The sequence below is a fragment of the Elgaria multicarinata genome, chromosome 9, assembly GCF_023053635.1.
Source record: "Elgaria multicarinata webbii isolate HBS135686 ecotype San Diego chromosome 9, rElgMul1.1.pri, whole genome shotgun sequence".
NCBI classification, from domain to species: domain Eukaryota; kingdom Metazoa; phylum Chordata; class Lepidosauria; order Squamata; family Anguidae; genus Elgaria; species Elgaria multicarinata.
The window spans coordinates 76,526,321-76,550,130 of NC_086179.1; positions in this window are offsets into that span (position 1 = coordinate 76,526,321).

The window sequence follows — 23,810 nt, forward strand, 5'->3', positions numbered from 1 at the left end:
TTGCAATTTCCCATATTTTAGGAGCATTAAAGAAGAAAGCTTAATTTTGTCTTATCAGTGTCGTTGTTTGTTTGTTTTTCACTGAAATTGCATACCTTCAATGTATGCATTTGTTTCTGTATTCATTTTGTGTGTGGGGTATAGGGGAGAGCAAATAGCTTCAGCAAATTTGTTTTGAGAGTGAGTGTGATTCTCAGAAGAAGTGGAGCTTACCCTGGATTGGGAAAATTAAAATATTAAACAGGTATAGAATTATTATTTCTGTTTATAATAAACTTTGGTTCAAATTAAACTTCCCACTGTAGCAATCTAAGGTGGGGAGAAGCCACCAGGGAGCAGAATATGAGATAAATAAGTCCAAGTTATCTCTAATAATAAACATTAAGAATAAACAGTGTTGTGTATAAAAAACAACAATTCAGATTTTATTGTGGGAGACAAGTTATAAATTCATCACCTCCATTTACCGTACAAGGTCATTCCTCCCCCGCCCCCCCTCCATATTACAGCCTTACATTTTTTGCATGCAGTAGACCAAAACATCAGTGTATTTCGAGATAGCATTGGGTTTCAAGCATAACCCATTTATGTGATTCTCCTCACATGATTCCAATTTTGTGAAGAAGGAGAGCAGGGCCATACTTGCTGGCCCTGCTCCCTCTGCCACATCCCTGTCAGATGCCCTGTTGCCCCCCACATGGTGGTTGTGTGCCTGCTGTATTCCTGAAGGCACCATGCACAGTTTAGAACCTTGAGCCTATACAAGTACAACAGGCTGCCCACTGCAGACATTCGTCCCCCAATATGTGGAGAGTGATGGGATCAGGGATGGGCACACAATGCAGAGGGCACAGCTGGCTAGTACCAATGCCAGCTCCAAGTTTTCAACACATGACATTAAGGTTACTATTTGAATCATAGCTTTTAATCTGTGGAAAACTATATTTATGGCTGTGTTCAGGACAGTACTGAAACATTTCTGTAAGGAAGAGCTAAGATGATTTTTCTTCCATGGTGTATATATTTAAATCTAAGTGGACCAAGAACATGAAGAGCAATTATATGATAGTCACAGTATACATGGGATGGAGAATATATATATATATATATATATATGAAGTATGTGTATTTTGAGTTGCTTTCATAAGAACCTAAGAACATAAGAAGAAGATCCTCAGTCTGATCCATGTTGGATCAGACTGAGGATCCATCTATTTCAGCATACTCTTCACACAGTGGGCAGCCAGATGTTGAACAGGAACCCACAAGCAGGACATGTGTGCAAGAGCAGCAGCACCCCACCCACCCCCGTTGCCCCGTTCCCCAGCAACTAGTGTACATAAGCATACTGCCTCTGCTACTGGAGGTACCACATACCTGTCAGGACTAGTAGCCTTCTCCTCCAGGAATTTATCTACCCCCTCTTTAAAGCCATCCAAATTGGTGGTCATCACTACATCTTGTGGTAGCAATTCCATAGCTAAGCACTATGTGAAGAACTATTTCCTTTCATCTGTCCTGAATTGCCTGTTAGGTTTAGGTTTCAGCAAGGCCATGGAGACCTTGCAAGTTGTAAGTAGGGGGGGATCTACACTACTGCTTTTAAAGCGCTTTAAAGCACTTTGAAAATGTTTTGAAAACTGTATATATGCAGTGTGTCCTGGGCCCCAACAGTTGTCAAAACTGTTATAAAATGCTTTAAAGCACTTTAAAGCAGTAGTGTAGATCCCCTCCCTAGATTTATTAAGAAGTAGTTTGGAATGTCTGTGCAAACTTATCACTGTCACGGTTCTCAGGGAAAGGGTTCACCCACACGCACCCTGCCTTCTGGCCTTGAACCAGTTAGAGTTCCCTGGGACACTGATAGAGTGTTTAGAAAGGTGGAGGGGGTCGTGTTGAAGCAGTCACTCAGATTGTAGCATCATCTTGGTGGGCTGAGCAATGCTGCCCTGTTTAGACATGCACATAGTTTACAGGCCAGAGCCTGGTCTGTTAGATAGTTTGAAGCAAGCCTATGCCTCCCTTTATAAGCTGGACCAAAGGTGAAGAGCCTTTGCTGAGATAATCTTTTGACTCATAGCCCGAAAACCCTCCCTGTTTAGATCCATCACCGTTTGAAACATTGAAAGCACTCTGCACATAGACTCTCTTCTATTTAGACTTTAGATTACTAAAGGCTGTGCCATAAAATGTACTGTGAAGCTTTTCATAAACTTCAACTCACATTTGCTGTAGATAGTGTGTTTGTAGTCAGCTCAGCGTAGTAGCAAGCTGAGCTTGACCATTAGACTTTTCCTCTGCCGACTCAGGTGGTGGGGAGCTCCCTAAGCTGAAGTACAAGCACGGGACTCCTTGTGCCGAAGATTTATACCTTCCCTGTGATTTTGTTTAGCTGTAGCCATGTTCCTTGAGTTACCAACTAATAATCCATGTTTGAACTAGTTCCCTAACCATAATTAGTTAAGCCTTTCAAGAATGTCTCATTGTGATTGCCTGAAAGATCATATCAAAAATCTTACCCCTCCCTTAGTCAAGTTTAGAACCCGTTTTTAGTACCATTGAAATAGCAACGGGGGAAACAGGTTGTTATTGTAATGAGTAGCATTTTGACTGTATGTCATCTTAGAACCTAATGCTTTCTGACCATCAATCAGTAACCATAAAGCTTTTTACCATAAGATTTCCTCAAATAAAAGACATCTCAATGATTAGGTGTCCTGTGTCAGTTTGCCAAGCATGTGTGAATGCTGGGGGGAATAGGAATCATGACGTTGCCCACTAATCAACTCCATGGGATGACATTGGGTTCCAGTATTTTTAGAGAGAGAGAGAGAGAGAGAGAGAGAGAGAGAGAGAGAGAGAGAGAAATGTCTCCCTGACCACATTTTTCACACCATACATAAATTTGTACACCTCTATCATGTCTCCCCTTATCCTCTTTTTTTTTAAAAAAAACTAAGCAACAATCCTAGTTGTAACCTTTCCTTATCGGAGAGATGCTCCAGCCCCTTGATCATTTAGTTTCCATTTTCTGATCTTTTTCCAGCTCTATAATATTTTTTCTAAGTATAGTGACCAGAACTGTACACAGTATTCCAAGTGTGGTTGCACCATACATTTGTATAAAGGCAGTACAATATTGGCAGTTTTATCCTTAATTCCTTTGTAATTAACATGGAGTTTGCCTTTTTACAGCAGCCACACACTGGCTTGACATTTTTATCCAGCTGTCCACCACAACCCCAAGATCTCTTTCATGGTCAGTCACTGCTAGCTCAGATCCTATCAGGTTATACTTGAAGTTGGGATTTTTTGCCCAAATGTGCATCACTTTAAACTTGCTTATATTGAACTTCATTTGCCATTTGGAGGCCCATTCTCCCAGTTTGGAAAGATCCTTTTGGAGCAGTAGTTTTGTTTGTCTGTGTCTGTTCTAATTAACCAAAAGCAATTAAATGCATTTTCAGGTTCATGAATGTGTGTTTTAAGAAGAAAAGTATTTGGGAACTCTTATAGCCAAGCAGGAACTCTGTAGGTCAGGTGTGAACAATTTTGTTTCAATTATGCAGAATAATATTTATGATAGAAGGTTTTACGATAAAAGAAAAAGGGCACTCAATTAGAACTGCTATTGAATTCCACTTAATGTGACACCTTGAGGCAAATTTTAAAATCTATGTCTGGGAAAAAGTTAGCAGAATTTTGAGGGAAGCAGAAAACTATCTTAGGGCCTTCCTAGACGAGGCCTTAGCGCGCCTTCTGTCCTGGCTTCCCTGCTGTGCGTCCAGATGACGCACAGGGGAATCCGGAGGCAGGCCGCGCTGAGGCCTCCTCCAACGCGCCATAAGCCAATGCGCTTATGGCGCGCCTTTTCCCCAGCTCCGGCCTCAGGCCGGAGCTGGGGAACGTCTAGGGACTTCCGCAGCTTTTCGCGGCTCCTCGCTTACTCGTGAGGAGCCGCGAAAAGCCGCGGACCTGGCACAGCGCTCATAGGAGCGCTGTGCCCATCGGCGGGGGGGCGAAGGCTGGGAGGGTGGGTGGCAGGGTGGGTGGCACGGGGGGAGGGCGGATGTGATCGCGCTGCGCGCCGCCCGGGCAATGCCTGGCATGGGGCAGCATTGCCCGGGCAATGCCGCCCCATGCCAGGCATTGCCCGGGCTCGGGCGGCGCACGGCGCGATCGCACCCGCCCTCCCCCCGTGCCACCCACCCTGCCACCCATCCTCCCAGCCTTCGCTCCCCCCCCCCCCCGTAAAAAATAAATAAAAAAACACTTACCTTGTCCGCCGTCTTCGGGCCGCACCCGGCCCCTTTAAAATAAAAAAAAAATGGTGGACGCTGCAGGGACGCGACGTCCCTATGAGTCCGCTGTGTGGTAGCCTGGGGGAGGCGCGCTAACGTTAGCGCACCTAGGCCCCGCCTCCCTGCCTGCGTAAGCCGGCAGGTCTAGCAAGGCCCTTAGTTCTCTGTGCCCATCCCTGTTCATACTGGGAGTTTCTGAAAATAACCCTTACTCTTTCCTCCTAGTATCAGCTTCAGTGGTCCTTCTCTGGGAGCTTCTGCCAAAGGAAGAGAGGTGGGTGTCTACTAAGAAGAGGGTCTTTTCTGCTGTGGCACACTTGACTTGTATGGCATCTTCCTCAGCAATAAGCCTTCTGTTCCAGCATGGCACTTCTTATGTTCTTATTAGGGCTGTGCACAGACCCCCTGATCCTCTTCTCATCCAGATCCGCAACTTCCGGATTGGGTCTACTCCTCTCCGCAGTGATCCGCCTATGGTCTGCTCCGCTTCGCTGCGGAGCTCCGGATCCGAATCGGAGCTCCGTGTTTTCCCCCCATAGACTTGCATTGAAATTCACATGCCTATAACTTTTTTCTGTTAATGTTAGAAACCTCAAAATCAGCACCATGAGACCTTATCCATGTATCCATATTCCTGCCCAGTTGGAAGCAAATCCAAGCATCCTCTGATTTTAGGGGAAATTTTGAAAATCCTACACCCCATTTTCAGAAATGGGATTTACTCTGACATTTTAACTGATACAATCTTGAAAGTGAGCACCCTCACAGATGCCATCTAGATCCACATTCATGGCAAGCTTCAAGCAAATCCCATCATCCCCTGATTTTGACGATTTCCCCCCTTTTATCTCACCCCAATTAAAGTCCCATGCTAGAACTCTGTCAGTTTTCACGTTAGAAAGCTCAAAATCGCCACCATGAGAGCTTATCTATGTATCCATATTCATGCCCAGTTGGAAGGAAATCCAAGCATCCCCTGATTTTTGGGGAATATATGAAAAATCTCCCACAAAAAAGGACAGTATGCCCATAAGGAAACCATACTTGCCCATAGGGATCCATTGCAAAGTGCTTGCCCATAGCAATCAATAGCACAGATGATTTGGGGGAATCAAGATTTTTTTCTAAATAAGGATCTTAATCTCAAGTGAAACACTTCCAAAAATGCACACACACACCCCAAGAAATCTTAAACAGGGTGAGCGCACAATGCAGCTGCCTTTTATCACATGGAAGGATACCCTGAGTCAAAGCAAGACATGCACAAAACATCCCTGCAAGGCAGGCACAGAGGAGGACAGGCAGCATGCCCTTTTAGACTGGGAGCAAGCATGCCAGAGGCTTGTGGGGTTGAACCACAAAGCCCATCATCTAGTACATCTCCCAGGCACCAGGAGGGCAGAGAGGCAGGCAGAGATGTACGACTATGCCATAGATCTATGGGGAAGTAAGTCCCAGCAGATACCCCACCACAACAGCACCCAGGCAGAGGTGGGAAGGCAGGCATGCAGCAGACATTTCTGGGGGCGCAACGAAGTGAGCCAAGGATTGTTTCAAAGCCACTAATGCAAACCGTCCCTGTGAGGTGGGAACAGCACAGACAGATGCCTTTTCTTTTGCATTCCATAACTCGGGGACTAGGAGGATAAGAGTAAAGCTTTGTGATCCTTGCTTCAGAGTTGATTGACTGCACTGCGATCACAGCCATTAATAACGTTAATAATAGCAGTACTAATATTAATATTAATAGTAATAATAATAATAACAACCACAACAATAAGGAGTTGAACCACAATGAAAGCCTGCCTGACTTCACTGAAGAGAGAAAGCCAGGAGAGCTTGGGCTATGGGGTGTATAATAAATGTAATAAATAAATAAATAAACACAGGAGGGGCGGAATTAAAAGCAGCAGTGTTGCGCAATCACAACAACAAGAAGATTTTTTTTTTTAAAAAAAAAAGGCTATGTCTGTCTTTTACCAGTAAGAGGAAAGTGGACATGCCAAATGGGGTGGGGGAACTGTGCCCATTTGACTGGCCCTGTCTAGGTACCAGTCTTTCAGAAGCTATCTTACACTTCAACTCATGACAGGCATAGGTAGCTTCCACTGGTTAACCTTTGGAGGGTTCCGATGACCCTCCAAGGACAGGAGTGTGCACTGGGCACATCCACATGCCCTAGAGGACCTCATCTCCTTGCACCACATCTATTCATTTGTTCACCAAGGTTAGGGTGGGTAGCAGTGCTGTGTTTCTTATCTGTTATTTATTTGCTTAGTATATGATTTCAGGTTGTGTTTGTGTGTTTGGTGGGGCTACTGTTTCAAAAAACACTGGGAAAAGTCCATTCAGAGACTAAAGAAAGAAAAGTTTCCCAGTATCCCAAGTTACTAAGTATCTCATTTTGCTTGTTCCCCCCCTCCAACTTTGGGATTGGAGGGTGCTTCATCTGGTGATCATGATTGGGAATTGAACCTGCCTCTCAGCACTTCAAAAAAAGGTACCCCTCCCTCTTTTTTACCCTCTTTTTTTAAAAAAAATATTGCAAGCAAACCACAGCATGCAAAGTGCTGAAAATAGGCACAAATGACTCCCACCCAAGACTCTCTAAGCACATTCAGTTTCAAGGAGGTAGCTTGAAAAACAAAAAAGTTATACGCTAATCTTTTCCGCAATGCAATCCTATGGGGAAAACATCTAAAATGGTGGGTGGAGCGCTCCACGTAAAAGCGAATTATTCGTTTTCAGTCGCTTCTATTCGCCATGCTTCACTAGCCACACGATCCACTTCTCCTCTGTCTGTAACGGAGGCAAAGCTTTGCTATTGCTTCTCCGAACCGAAGAGAAGCGGATCACAGCCCTAGTTCTTATGTTCTTATGTTTTGCTGCTTGCTTGCAACAATAAAAACAGGAGGGTTTTCCAGGACTATACATGAGTGTAGACCTGTGTTTCATTTGGTGAGTCACAAGTTGTTTCAGGGCTGACATTCTCAGAAACAAAGCCTGTTGTGTAAACAATGGGCAGAATCTTGAACACATTTTCGAACAACTTATCCCATCATCTCTGTGACCTTTTGTGGCAGAGTGGGCATGTCTTGCTGCAATGACAGATCATGGGAACATTATAAATAAGTTTGTCAGGATTTGAGCTGTTTTATGCAGACAATGAGGTACAAAGGGTGTCTTTCTGTGTGTGCATGATAGAGATACAGAAGTAGAGAAAGACACTTTCTAACTTGATAAGGGATAAACATATTTTCAGAACCGGGGAGGGGGGAATAGCTAGAGCACTTTCCATACAAACAGGAGGTAGCCATGAATTGTAATGCCTGTTTCACAGTCTGGCCATCTGTGCTGAAGCAGGACGTCAGTTATTGAAACTGAACAAACCTAATAATAATAATAATAATAATAATAATAATAATAATAATAATAATAATAATTTCATTTATATACTGCCCAATAGCCAAAGCTCTCTGGGCAAGTTACAACAATTCATAAAATAATAAAATAAAAATACAGCATAAAATATATATGTACAAAATTTAAAACAATTTAGGCAGCTAAAAACAGTTTCAATAAAATCATAGAATCATAGAATAGCAGAGTTGGAAGGGGCCTACAAGGCCATTGAGTCCAACCCCCTGCTCAATGCAGGAATCCACCCTAAAGCATCCCTGACAGATGGTTGTCCAGCTGCCTCTTGAAGGCCTCTAGTGTGGGAGAGCCCACAACCTCCCTAGGTAGCTGATTCCACCGTCGCACTGCTCTAACAGTCAGGAAGTTTTTCCTGATGTCCAGCCGGAATCTGGCTTCCTTTAACTTGAGCCTGTTATTCCGTGTCCTGCACTCTGGGAGGATCGAGAAGAGATCCTGGCCCTCCTCTGTGTGACAACCTTTTAAGTATTTGAAGACTGCTATCATGTCTCCCCTCAATCTTCTCTTCTCCAGGCTAAACATGCCCAGTTCTTTCAGTCTCTCTTCATAGGGCTTTGTTTCTAGACCTCTGATCATTCTGGTTGCCCTCTTCTGAACACGCTCCAGCTTGTCTGCGTCCTTCTTGAATTGTGGAGCCCAGAACTGGACGCAATACTCTAGATGAGGCCTAACCAGGGCCGAATAGAGAGGAACCAGTACCTCAATACTAGACCTGTTTAGATGACTGGCTGCCATTAAATGCTTGGGACTAGAAGGCACTGAAAGATGACAGTGTTGGCTCCAGGCGGGCCTGAGTGGTGAGCTCATTACATAGTCATTACGTGCCTTAACCAAAGTGCCACCGCTTCCTTCAGTGCTTCCTTCCTGTATCTTCCAGTCTCCTTGGCAATTTCCATTTTCCCAAAGACGGTGGTTTATTAAAATGTCCATAGTTCTCATTTAGGCTCAGTCTTCCCTAACGATTGACTGATTGCTCAACCTTTATTGTCTTGATTGCCTGTTAAAATGTTGCATTGAATTCCTATCACAGACTGCAGGGTGCTTTCAAATGCTTTCAAGTTTCCTCAAGTCCTATTGAAAGACTCTGGTGTGTTCTTTCCATGTCTGGGACCCGGGTTGATGTTTTCTTTGCAGCAAAGACAAACTTATAAAATAAGCAAACTGGTTTCCCCCCACCCCCAACCCTATTTCTCAATATCATTAAAGCAGGAGAAACAGTGGGTTCAAAGAGGTTAGATCAATAATAAGGGCATTAAATTATATAAAGTGAATAGAAGTAAGACGCAGTATACAGAAAAACTCCTAGAATCATCATCATCATCATCTTGACCCAGCTTGTTGGGTGATAAGTACACATGCTGCAGGTGAATATATTTGAGTATTATAAATAGGAGGGGGCAGAGGAAGGATAATTTCACTCCTAGATTACATGGAGCTGTCCTTGATTACTGGATGGAACCTTAATTTTATGCATATCTGACAATCCATATCCCAACAGAGATGCTGGGAGTGTATCTGATTAGTATTCCTCCTGGCCCTGGCTTCCTTCTGTCCTACTGTTATGCCTCATTGGAAAGCAGTAGGATGGGCATAGGAACGCTTGAGGAATTTAATCTTAGTAAATTCCTATATGGAATGGCCTGATCTGCATGTCTCAGACAAACCGTCAAATCAGAACTTCACTACCAATTGGATTGTGCATTTCTCCAAATGTTGTGATGTTCTTAGCATTTAAGCTTGTGAAAATACATATTTAAATAACTATTATTTTGAGAGGAAACACTTTTTTTAAAAAAAAATGCAGTTTAATGCAGAAACTCTATGCAGTGGTATAGGTAAAACTACAGCTTGAATACAGATTTAGTCATACTTAGAGTAGATCCATTGATAGAGGCATTCAAGAGGCAGCTGGACAACCATCTGTCAGGTATGCTTTAGGGTGGATTCCTGTATTGAGCGCGGGGTTGGACTTGATGGCCTTATAGGCCCCTTCCAACTCTACTATTCTATGATTCTATGGATCTAACCCAAGCATAAGTAGCACAAATCAGAAATATATTTGTCCTCCCTTAGTGAGGAAAGCACAGCAGTATTGTAAACTGCAGGAACTATGCTTACCAGGAATTATGATATCTGAACTGGGAAATCCTACTTCTTAGCATGCTTTCAGACAGTGGACTCCTAGCAGCACTAGCATTGAAAGGCATTGTGAAACTCTTCCATCTTTCCCTTCTTAACAGATCTTCTGCAGTAAGAAAAAAGCTTGAAGAAGCAGTGGGAAAACATGAGAAGGTTATGAGTTAAAGATGACATTACCTGGACCCTCCATAAAATTCCATGAATGAGGCCGGGTGATGGACAGTGAGATCGAAGCCTCATCTAGAAAACACAATCTATCCTGAGCTTGTGGAGAAGTCCATGGGTACTCAATGATAAGAGCAACAAACTCTTCATACATTCAGTGGTATTACTCTCTGGGCTCATCTACACCAAGCAGGATATTCCACTATGAAAGTGGTCTGAAAGAGGTATATAAAAGGCAGGAGCCACACTAAGGCATTACACCTATGCCCAGCTTGCCTGAGGGTAGTGATGCAGTTGTGGGTGGGGGCAAGCGAGGCATGAAAGTGCACTATGGGCGGCCTCTGCATGGTGCCACTGTGAGGGGAGGGGCATGTGATTCCATCCTTAAGGGCAGATCTACCCTCCCAGCTGTAAAGGAAGAGCGCCCAGCAACCTGCTGGCTTTTGACTGGATTTATTATGGATCCCCAGGTCAGACACTCAAGGCTCACACAGAATGAGGTTTAAGACCATCTATTCAGGATAAGGGTAGGATTACATGGGATTCAGCAAATAAAACTTAGTAAAACATGCATAGCATACGAGAACCCAGAACAGCAAGCTAAAGACTAAAAACTACAAATCATACGTCACCCAGACCAGACTCAGCCGACAGCAGCCCTGTTCTTTTCCACAGGGGTGTCTTTATACTATCTTTTCTACTCCTTCCCCCCTCCCTTCAGCTTTGATGCGTGGAGTGACTTCACACTTCAGCCCGGGATGGCTAATCACTCAAGGCCACAAGACAGTTACAATCGGATGGCTCCGGTCTTCTCCCCCTCACGTAGCTGCCTGGATCTTATCTCCCCTCCTATGGAACCATAAAAAACCATAAAATTCATGCATTAAAACATGCCAGTCCCAAGATCCGATTAACCCTCACCTCACCCTTACACCAGCCACCTCCTTTTGGCATGGCTCCCTCCCTGTAGACAGTGTGGGTTCCTCAGAGGGTGAACTAGGAATTTTTTGCTCTTAATCATTTTGGATTGGGAGTTTTTTCTTGTACTTCACACTGTAAGACAACAAGGGAGTATTAATTAGGTTAATTTTGTACAATTTGGTCACATTTATCTTTGGGGCAGGTGTACGGGCATTGGGAGTAAAGTTAGGGGTGGTGAGTATTCTTAGGTACCGTTGAGGTTATTGGTAACACCTGAGGCCCTCAGTTGGGAGTCCTGTGGCACCAGATGATGGGATAAGGGTTACCTCTGAGGCCAACCTTACTCACTCAGAGTTTTGTAACATGAGAGGGGAGTGACACCAGAAGGCCTCCCTACCCCAAAAGGGGAATCTGGATGGGTGGCAATATATGAGCACCACCTATCTGGATATGAATGGCTCACCCAATCCCGTATGGCCCATAAGTGGCCTAGTCAGGATGCCTGTTTAGTAGGGAAGTGCTCCGCTTCTCTTCAGTTCAGAGAAGCAGGAGCGAGGCGGCCTAATTCACCTCCGGAAAAGGCGGACGCGAAGAGAGTCAGGGGGGCTGCGAATCGAGGTGAAGAGGATCGCCTCAATCCGGAGCTTCACCTGCAGGTAAGTGGGGGGGAGGGGGACTAATATGGCGCTGCCAGCACTGCCATCCATGCGGCGGTGGCGGCAGCGCCAGGTAAGGGAGCAGGGAGGAGGGACGCTTACCTTCCTCCATTGCGGGCTTCAATTGAGGCCCCGGTTGAAGCCAGAACTGAAGGCCAAGGCCTCTTATTTATTTATTTACTTATTTATTACATTTTTATACTGCCCAATAGCCGAAGCTCTCTGGGCGGTTCACAAAAATTAAAACCATCATAAAACAACCAACAAGTTAAAAACACAAATACAAAATACAATATAAAAACCACAACCAGGATAAAACCACGTAGCAAAATTGATATAAGGTTAAAATACAGAGTTAAAACAGTATAATTTAAATTTAATTTAAAATTAAATGTTAAAATACTGAGTGAATAAAAAGGTCTTCAGCTGGCGACGAAAGCAGTACAGTGTAGGTGCCAGGCGGACCTCTCTGGGGAGCTCATTCCACAACCCGGGTGCCACAGCGGAGAAAGCCCTCCTCCTAGTAGCCACCTGCCTCACTTCCTTTGGTAGGGGCTCACGGAGAAGGGCCCCTGTAGATGATCTTAAGGTCCGGGTAGGTACATATGGGAGGAGGCGTTCCTTCAGATAACCTGGCCCCAAACCGTTTAGGGCTTTAAATGTCAATACCAGCACTTTGAATTGGGCCCGGACCTGGACTGGCAGCCAATGAAGTTGTAAAAGGACTGGCGTAATGTGATCTCACCGGCCAGTCCCTGTTAGTAAACGGGCTGCCCTGTTTTGTACCAGCTGAAGCTTCCGGACCGTTTTCAAAGGCAGCCCCATGTATAACGCATTGCAGTAATCCAAAAGCCTCTTCCGGCTTCAACCGGAGCCTCAATTGAAGCCCGCAACAGAGGAAGGTAAGGGGGCGGGGGCAGGGGCGGGGACCGGCCTACCTTGTGCCGCTGGCGCTGCCATCCATGCAGCGGCAGCGGTGGCGGTGCCAGGTAAGGGAGCAGGGAGGAGGGACGCTTACCTTCCTCCGTCGCGGGCTTCAATTGAGGCCCCGGTTGAAGCCAGAAGTGAAGGCTGAGGCCTCTTCTGGCTTCAACCAGGGCCTCAATTGAAGCCCGTGACAGAGGATGGTAAGGGGGCAGTGTGGGTGGGTGGCTTATCTTGCGCGGCCGCCGCCACCCATATAGCGACGGCGGCGAAGCCGGATCTCTCTCCGCAGAGCGGAGCGGGAGACAGGCGGAGCGGCGCAAAGCGGATCGGGCCTGATCCGGATTTTCCTGATTGGGCCACGAAGCGGATTGGGGGGGGTCCGTGCACACCCCTACTGTTTAGGCCTCTATCACCCTTCGCTCAACTTAATAAATGTGGCCCTATTTAAACCCAATACTATTGTCTAATCTCGTTATTTCGCCTTCCACTTCTGCAACTGCTTTATAGTGATACTGTAGGATCTACAGTATAGTGCACTGCAGGATCTATGTTACTGCTTTATAATGGTAATGAAGTGCACTGACAACTGTTGGGGCCCATGACACATCAACACCAAGCAGGATATAACACTATGAAAGTGGTATGAAAGCAGTATATGGTATGTGTCATGGGCCCCAACAGTTGTCAGGGCACTTTAGTACCACTATAAAGCAGGAGTGTTGCCCCTGCCTTTTATATACCACTTTCATAGTAGAATATCCTGCTTGGTGTAGATGAGCCCTCTAGGTTCTCCAGTACCTATCCCTGTATTAAAGCACAAAATAAGCCCTCAGAAGAGATGGGATATCGTTCACTGAATAAAGGCAAGGGAAAACAAAGTCTTAAGATGTATTTCAGAAAGGCCATCAAGGAAAGGAAAAACCAACTCATATGCCAGGAATGGCTAATAGAGAGTTAAAGGAATAATAAGAAAGGCAGGAAACCAAGCAAGACAGAAAGGTAGAACTATAGAATAATAAAAGAAACTGACAATTGACTGAGCAGGACAGACAACTGAAAGGTACGGCAATTCTGGGAAGAATGGCACAGAAAGCCACTGATGCAGGGCATGAATCTGAACTCAATGAAGCAGGACTGGATAAGGCTGGAGTACAGCAGACAGAAGATAACAGAATCAGAGAAGTTTAAAAAGGAGGGGAGGATTAATGGAAGTGTTGCCACATAGCAGTACCAAGTATCAAGTCTAAGAAAAGGCCAGCACAAGAGAGGGAGGTGGAATATAAAATCCATTGGCACAGAGCAAGGCTGTGAGTTATAACTACATAGAGAGAAAATGCCCCAATTTAAGCTGTGATCCTGCACATAATGACATGTGCATAATACCCATTGAAATCAATGGGCCGTATATCGGTGCACAGGACTGCAACCTTATGAATTAAAAGTGCTAACTTTATTGAGCACGACATGAGTGAACAGTAAGGACATTCCAGAGGACTTTGCATTTAGAAGTTAATTAATAGAATGAAACTATTTAAAAAACCCTCCTAGACTGCGGTGCTTTTACACAGGAATTCTGGAAGCCACTGTAAATACAGTTCCCATGATTCCTGGCTGCCCTTGGTGCTGCCATATAAATGTTTGTCCTGTAGGCTTAAGCCATACCACAGCAGGTTCCAAGAGCCCCCACCCCCATTACTGCCATACCTCAATAAGTTTAGGAAAATGGTGAGACACTAGGAAACCTCTCAAAGTGCATTGAAGACTTCTTGATCCTGGAGTTTGGCTATGATATCATTGCCCTGTGCTATAAGCCCAATCCACTCTGGCCCAAATTCAGGCCTTGGATCCTTTAGCAATTGCCCAATGTTAACAAAGGAAGCCACTTTCCTTGAATTAGTTCTATAATGGATTGGGAGGTCTGCCCATCAATAGTAGTGTAACAAAGAAGTCAAACAAACCTCCCAGAGGAAGGCTTAAGAAGGTGTCTCTGTGAACTTCTTTTTAGCTTTCTCAAGTATAAGTCAGAGTATAACGAATAAGCTATCATTCACTCTTATGAGGGAGAATAAAGTATTACACTTAATGACACTGTTGCCTTGGGGGCAAATCCTGCCCCTCACACCTGTCACTTGGTGTCTAGGCTGCATTGACAGAGGCTCCCGTAGGAAGCAGTGTCCCTGCAATATATGGGCTCACTCTGACCAATAATGAGATGCATTTTTCTTATTACTCAATACATAACATAGGAAGCTGCCTTCTACCAAGTCAGACCAGTGGTCTATCCAGCACAGTATTGTCAGTACTGACTGGCAACAGCTCTCCAGGCAGGATTCTTTTATAGCCCTTGTTGTACAAAATTCTGTGACGTCAGTTGGCACTTCATATACAGTTAGATCTGTAGAACAGCAGTGGGAAACTTGTGGCCCTCTAGACATTTTGGCCTACAACTCTTATTAGCCCTAGCCTCAATGGTGAGGAATCATGGGAATTGTTGGCAAAAACACAGAAGCTGTCCCTGATTCCTACAACGTGTCTTTCTGGAAAGTCAATGTTGGACTTAGATTGGGAAGACCCAGGTTCGAATCCTTGAAGAGGTACAAGGCCAGTCATTTTGCCTAGAAGGTAAAAGAGAGAGACAATGGCCCTGTTCAGAAGACACCTTAAACCATGGCTTTAACTGTGGTGAATATAAGGCTTTTTGCCTTATTCACTCTGGTTAAAGCTGTGGTTTAAGGTGTCATCTGAATAGGGCCAACGTATGTTGACCTGAGCTCTTTGGGAGCAAGGTTGGATAAAAGGGTAATAAATAAAAAAAAGTTTTTGTTGCTTTAATTCCATCTGCAATTTTTGTACCTACTGTTGGTGAATGAACCACACGTTCCTAGCTTTTTGCTAAGTAACATTTAAAAAACAAATCAAAATGTATATCATCTCTTCCCCACACACACACCTCAACAGAACAATGAAGAACTTTCAGAATTATTTATAAGCAAGCAGAGTGTAAAAGCCAGGTCTAGCAACAGTGAAAATGTAATCTGAGAAACCTTTAGAAGCTTCTTTTAGAGTCGCACTGTGGTTTCAATGAGCAATATATTACTCATTGATTACATTGTGAAAAAGTAGTGGGCAAAGGAGCACTCCTTTATGTTGTTTTGAACATGGCCCCACATAAAAGAAATTAATGGGGAAGTAAGTAATAAGGCAGCAGAAATATTGGGAGCTACTGTAAAATCGGAATAAAACTGTTGATGGGCTTTGATGTTTGCTGATAATTCAATAAATGAGAAATGATAAATAAATGACAGATATCCATATAAATCTATGAATAATGAGAACACTGATTTAATTTTAACTAGCAAAACCTGGATTTCACAGCTATTTGAAGTAACATCTGGGATTGAAAAGTCTTGCAGAATGAAGTACTCCCTGTTTAGGGTTCCATTATCCCTCCTCTTCCAGTTTTTTGGGGTCTCCCCCTACAAGAGTTAATCAGCATTCCATAGGCATTATTTGAACATGCCCAGTCCTCATTAGGTAGTTCTGTCTTGCTATTTACTGTGTTATCTGTACAGCACCATGTACATTGATGGTGCTATATAAATAAATAATATTAATAATAATAATAATCTTCCTATTAAATTTCTTTCCTATTTTTCTTCTTCTACTAGAAACTTTAGGCTTCCCTATGCCTGCTAATACCTTCTCTCTCTCTCTCTCTCTCTCTCTCTCTCTCTCTCTCTCTCTCTCTCTCTCCTTAGCTAGACCTACCTGAAAGTCTGGGATGGAGGAGGGGAGATCTCATGTTGCATTTAATGTGAGATCCTTCCTCCTTTACACGAAAGGCGCGACAACCTCAAGAAGAGAGGCATTGCACCACCATTATTTTTAAAGGAGATAGAGTGCACGAACGGTTGTGTGCAAAGGTAAGGTTTTTTTTTTAAAAAAATTAACTACTTTCCCCACTCCCCCCACCCTACCCCGATGGGTGCAGCGCTCCTGAGGAGCACTGAGCCCCATGTGCAGCTCCTGGCTCCACGCGAGTAATCGCACGGAGCCTGGTAAACCCGAGGAAATGGGCCACACGCTCCGCAGCCCGAGACCATGGAAAAAGCGGGCCCAAAGGGGAGGGCTGTATCCTGGGGCAACCGCTCCCTGATCCCGGGATCCTCTGTGCATCATCTGGACGCACAGGGATGATCCTGGGGTTCACCCTGGGATAAAGCCTGGTCTAGCTAAGGGCTCTCTCTCTCTTTCTGTGTGTGCGTCATATAGACTACATATGAAATCACACTCACAGCTTGAATAATGGAAATAGAAGGAAACACATAGCAACTTCTTAGAACCCCAAACTCCAATTCAGTCACTCATGTCACACCAAGCATGGAGTATCAATATACTTGGATAGCAGCTTTTCTTTTTTCTGTTCAGTAGAAACATGAGATGTTATCAATCATATGTTTTAAAAATTATGAATGAATAATTAACATTTCTTGTTCTCATGTACAGAGAAATGAAGCTTTATTCTCATATCTTAACAATAGCACTTCCCATGAATGGCATCTTCCTGTTCATTCCTTTGAAAGCCACTGAAGCAACACTGCCCATAATGAACTCATTTCTGTAGCCAGCGTGGCTATCCTATTACATAACATAGCACATAGAAATTACACTGTAATTCAGCATGAAGCATTACTCCATTAAAATTACTGCAAAGCCAACTCCATCCTTCTTGGCAAGTACTCTGGGGCAGCAGAACTCTGAACATCCTCAGGGTCTGAAGGCTGTCTTCTCCTGATTCAATTCCATTCTTCTTCAAACTCAAAAATATGTTGGGGTTGCTGGCCAAAGAGAATAAAAATCTAGCCATGATCCCTTGTTGGTCTCTATGGCTCCATCTCAGCACCCACCCACCTAGTGTTTTCAGTGCAGGAGTAGATGAACGGTTCAGAAGGAATGTTTTGAGTGTTGATCAGATTGGCTCAAAAGAAGTAGTTCTCCTCCTCACTTTGCACTGTCAAACAGGAGATATTGGCAGCTGAAACATGGCAGTGCCTAGGGTGACCATATGAAAAGGAGGACAGGGCTCCTGAATCTTTAACAGTTGCATAGAAAAGGGAATTTCAGCAGGTGTCATTTGCATGCATGCAGAATCTGGAGAAATTCTCTCTTCATCACAACAGTTAAAGCTCCAGGAATCCTGCCCTATTGACTAGATACAAAAGAGGGCAAGGCTTCTGCAGCTTTAACTGTTGTGATGTAGAGGGAATTTCATCAATGAAGGGTGGTTACGAGGTATCTTTGGAACATCTACCTCCTTGTAGCAGGCTCCAGTTGATTGGAGTCAGTTGACTGGAGGCTCCATGCATCAAAATTGTGTATATATATGTTCTGTACACAAAGTTCGTATCTTCCAGGCGGGGGTCTGTGCAGCCATGACCTTGATACTTCCCTCCATGAACTGATCATACCCATTTTGAACATCTGTAAGGGTTTAGCTTTTCATCACCAAGGATCACAGTCTCCACTTCAGACCATAAGCTAGTTGTGTTGATTCAAATGTAAATCCTGCCATTAATTTCACTGGGTAATAGATCAGAGTCTATAGATCTTGACTTTGCAACTTTAAAAAGCATTTCAGAATAGATGAACCACTTAATAGAGCAGCTGAAGTGTATGGGCCCTGATGTAATGACATTACAATGTTTTCAAACATTGCCTTGAAAAAGGACAAAAAGGATTACTGCTGATGATAATGTGATGGGTGAAGTAATGTGATTATGTTGTCCTTGCTTTCCCATTCAAACGAAACAGTTAGAGTTGCTTGGGTACTTTTCCAGTTTCAATCCAAAAATTCAAGTGGAGTTAATCAACCCTAAGACCAGGGGGCTGGTGTACAAGTTGTGTTATGAAGTATTTCTGTTAAGTAATATAAAGAGTCATTGAGTTTGGTGAATGTTTCCATCAATATGGTTTCCATGGTGTAATCTAAAGAGCAGCTGAGGCCAGCTCCAAAGATGGTGCAGAAATCCCCAAAAGACAGCAATTAAGAAAAGACGGCTTTATACATGGACTTCACCAGATGGCCAACACCGAAATCAGATTGACTACATCCTTTGCAGTCAAAGGTGGCGGACATCTATACAGACAGTAAAAACAAGACCTGGAGCTGACTGTAGTTCAGATCAAGAACTTCTTATTACACAATTTAGAATCAAACTAAAGAGAATAGGGAAGACCCACAGATCAGTTAGATATGAGCTCACTAATATTCCTAATGAATATGCAGTGGAAGTGAAGAATAGATTTAAGGGACTAGATTTAGTAGATAGGGTCCCGGAAGAACTATGGACAGAAGTTCACAACATTGTCCAAGAGGTGGCAACAAAAAACGTCCCATAGAAAAAGAAAACCAAGAAGGCAAGATGGCTGTCTGCTGAGACACTGGAAGTAGCCCAAGAAAGAAGGAAAGCAAAAGGCAACAGTGATAGGGGGAGATATACCCAATTAAATCCAAAATTCCAGAGGTTAGCCAGAAGAGATAAGGAATTATTTTTAAACAAGCAATGTGCAGAAGTGGAAGAAGACAATAGAATAGGAAGGACAAGAGACCTCTTCCAGAAAATTAGAAATATCAGAGGTAAATTCCAGGCAAAAATGGGTATGATCAAAAACAAAGATGGCAAGGACCTAACAGAAACAGAAGAGATCAAGAAAAGGTGGCAAGAATATACGGAAGATCTGTATAGGAAGGATAATAATATCGGGGATAGCTCAGACGGTGTGGTCAGTGAGTTAAAGCCAGACATCCTGAAGAGTGAGGTTGAATGGGCCTTAAGAAGCATTGCTAATAACAAGGCAGCAGGAGACGACGGTATCCCAGCTGAACTGTTTAAAATATTGCAAGATGATGCTGTCAAGGTGATGCATGCCATATGCCAGCAAATTTGGAAAACACAAGAATGGCCATCAGACTGGAAAAAATCAACTTATATCCCCATACCAAAAAAGGGAAACACTAAAGAATGTTCAAACTATTGGACAGTAGCACTTATTTCACATGCCAGCAAGGTAATGCTCAAGATCCTGCAAAGTAGACTCCAGCAATTCATGGAGCGAGAATTGCCAGATGTACAAGCCGGGTTTAGAAAATGCAGAGGAACTAGAGACCAAATTGCCAATATCCGCTGGATAATGGAGAAAGCCAGGGAGTTCCAGAAAAACATCTATTTCTGTTTTATTGACTATTCTAAAGCCTTTGACTGTGTGGATCATAACAAACTGTGGCAAGTTCTTGGTGGTATGGGGATACCAAGTCATCTTGTCTGCCTCCTGAGGAATCTGTATAACGAACAAGTAGCAATGGTAAGAACAGACCACGGAACAACGGACTGGTTTAAGATTGGGAAAGGAGTACGGCAGGGTTGTATACTCTCACCTTACCTATTCAACTTGTATGCAGAACACATCATGCGACGTGCTGGGCTTGACGAATCCAAGGCTGGAGTTAAAATCGCAGGAAGAAACATTAACAATCTCAGATATGCAGATGACACCACTTTGATGGCTGAAAGCGAGGAGGAGCTGAGGAGCCTTATGACAAAGGTGAAAGAAGAAAGTGCAAAAGCTGGGTTGCAGTTAAACCTCAAAAAAACCAAGATTATGGCAACCAGCTTGATTGATAACTGGCCAATAGAGGGAGAAAACGTGGAGGCAGTAACAGACTTTGTATTTCTGGGCGCAAAGATTACTGCAGACGCTGACTGCAGCCAGGAAATCAGAAGATGTTTACTTCTTGGGAGGAGAGCAATGACAAATCTTGATAAAATAGTTAAGAGCAGAGACACCACACTGACAACAAAGGTCCGCATAGTTAAAGCAATGGTGTTCCCCGTAGTAACCTATGGCTGCGAGAGCTGGACCATAAGGAAGGCTGAGCGAAGGAAGATAGATGCTTTTGAACTGTGGTGTTGGAGGAAAATCCTGAGAGTGCCGTGGACTGCAAGAAGATCAAACCAGTCCATACTCCAGGAAATAAAGCCAGACTGCTCACTTGAGGGAATGGTATTAAAGGCAAAACTGAAGTACTTTGGCCACATAATGAGAAGACAGGATACCCTGGAGAAGAGGCTGATGCTAGGGAAAGTGGAAGGCAAAAGGAAGAGGGGCCGACCAAGGGCAAGATGGATGGATGATATTCTGGAGGTGACAGACTTGACCTTGGGGGAGCTAGGGGTGGCGACGGCCGACAGAAAGCTCTGGTGTGGGATGGTCCATGAAGTCACAAAGAGTCGGAAGCGACTGAACGAATAAACAACAACAAAAATGATCAAGGGGCTGGAGCATCTCCCCTATGAGGGAAGGTTACAATAGCTGGGATTGTTGAACTTGGAAAAAAGGAGGCTAAGGGGAGACATGATAGAGGTGTACAAAATTATGCATGGAGTGGAGACTATGGATAGGGAGACATTTTTCTCCCTCTCCCATAATACTTGAACCCATGAAGCTGATTGGTAGGAGGTTCAGGACAGATAAAAAGAAGTATTTCTTCACACAACACATAGTTGTGTGAAATTCACTACCACAAGATGCAGTGATGGCCACCAATTTGGATGGCTTTAAAAGGGGTTGGATAAATTCCTGGAGGAGAAGGCTGGCTACTAGTCCTGATGGCTAAGTGCTACCTCCAGTATCAGAGGCAATACTATGTACACCAGTTGCTTTGTAACATGGGTGGGAGCGTGCTGTTGCACTCATATCCTTGTTGTGAGTTCCTGGTCAACAGCTGTGTGAACAAAGTGCTGGACTAGATGGACTCTTGGTCTGATCCAGCATGACAGTTCTTATGTTCTTAAAGAACTGAGAAAAGAGGAGGAGGAGAAGGAGGAGGAGGAGGAGGAGGACAACTATGATGATAATGGTGACCATGATTATTTATTTCAGAATATTTTTACATTACTTTTCATTTAAATAAATAAATAAATCCCAAAGTCTGTCTCTGTCTCTGTCTCTGTCTCTGTCTCTCTCTCACACACACATACACAGACATCTGTTATGATATTTTGGATAATATGGAATAAAAAGACATATGGAGGTTCATTATCACATAAATATACGTGACATATAGAGGTTTACTTATTACAAGAGAGCAGATAAGCCTAGCCAAAGCCAAATCATTAACAGATGACAGGAAGGTAGATCAACTCCCTCTAAAGGATTGGGTTCATAGTTTGGGGGGGGGGTGCTCTTGGAAACAGAACTGTCACTTGAGGCACAGCTGAACTCAGTGGCAAAGAGCACCTTTTATCAGCTTAGGCTGATATACCAACTGCACCCTTATCTGGATGGAGATAGCCTAGCTAAGTTCTCCATGCTCTCATAACCTCTCGTTTGGATTACTGCAATGCATTATATGCAGGGCTCCCTTTGAAAACGGTGCAGAAACTTCAGCTGGTACAAAACAGGGCAGCACGTTTACTAACAGGGACTGGCCAATGAGACCACATCACGCCAGTCCTTTTCCAGATTCATTAACTGCCAGTCCAGGTCCGGGCCCAATTAAAAGTGCTGGGATTAACATTCAAACATTTGGATTTCATGGATTTAAGTGTCAAAATGGAAAGAAGACACCATAACAACAATCTGATCTAATTGAAATTATGCTGATCATTCTCTCTTTAAGCAAAATACCACACTTGAGAAAGAATTCAGAAGCCAAGCTAGTCAATCAAACCTCTAGATGGAAAGGATCATTGAAAGCAATGTGCAGCATGATAAATCACAGGGCTTGAGTTTATAGACTGTACTGGGAAGCTTTTATAGTTGATCTGATTAGAGAGGCTGGAAACGATTACATTTACACATACATAGCACTTTCCCCCTCTAAAGTTGAAGGCTCATATATTTCTGAACAGCAAATATAGTTCAATTTCATATTAAAATCTGGGAACTCAATAAAAGCAAAAAAAAACCCAGAAAGGGTGGTTAATTCGGTAATGGCTGTAAAGACTACAAGACAGCAATTAGGCCATTTTTAATCAAGACATGTCACCAAAGATCAGGATCACCTACCTTTTGTTTCAATTCTCTTCCTCACACATACCTTTTTCTTGATCCTAAACCAGTTTTCAGATACAGTGTACTGTCGCTCTAGTGGAAGCAAAGGAAAATAATTATTTGCAGCTCACCTCAGTGAATTTTTGTTCTTTAGTTGTGTAGTGACTGATCGACACATTGGGAGGAAAGAATAATGTCAAAATGGTTGACATTTGGAGAGAGTTTCCCCCCTTTTCTTTCATGTGTTACATGCCTGAGACATCCAGGTTTATCTCACTAGATTTAATCTTTGTTCTTTGGGCATAGCCAGATTGATTTTGCCACTCCATTTAGCACTCCCCTGCCTTTAAACCTGATTTAGTGTATAGAGATAAATTCACCTTATCCCTTTCCCTCCAAAAACAACCACCTCAAAATTATCCTGTGCGGCTTTTGATAGTTAATATTTTATTCTGAATGTGTGGATATTCCACATATATTTGATATTTGGCACCCGTATTAGACATCGAAAAATGTTGCTTTAGCAGTCTGCATTTGACGGGATCTGACAGCTGCTGGAATGGAGTCAATATCAATGTTTGACAGTATCAGATATGTGTAGCAGTCAACAGTTGACACTATCTGACAGCTGGTATACAACAGTAGTCAATGTTTGACTGTACTGTTAATGACTTCCAATAGAATTTAGTAAATTGAATATTAACCTATTTCATTTTCATAACCAACCAGAGGTTATTTTTAAATTATACATATTGCTCTCAAATTTCAGTTTGAAGATTTGTACTTTGAATATTGGGACCAAATTCCAACATCAAAATATATAATTTTATTTAATATTTATTGTAAGTTTCAATGAAACAAAAACAATAAAACAAAAAAAAAGATAAAATAAAAATGCAAATATATCGACATAATTTGAAAGCTTCAGTTTCAAATATTACAATATTCTAAAAAAAAAAGGGAGGGGAGAATAAATCACACATAAACTTCATTAAAAACAGACCAAATATCCAAATTCAAGTCTATTCGTGAATGGTGCATATATACTATTCTTTCAAATGTCGGTAGTATTGTTAGGTCTTTATTCCATTGCATTATAGGTGGTGAGCTTTTATCTGTCCAATGTTGTAGTATCAGACTTTTAGCAGTCAAGAGGGTTCAAAAAATCCATTTATGCTGACCATGTGTTGCAAAAAGCTAGTACACAATT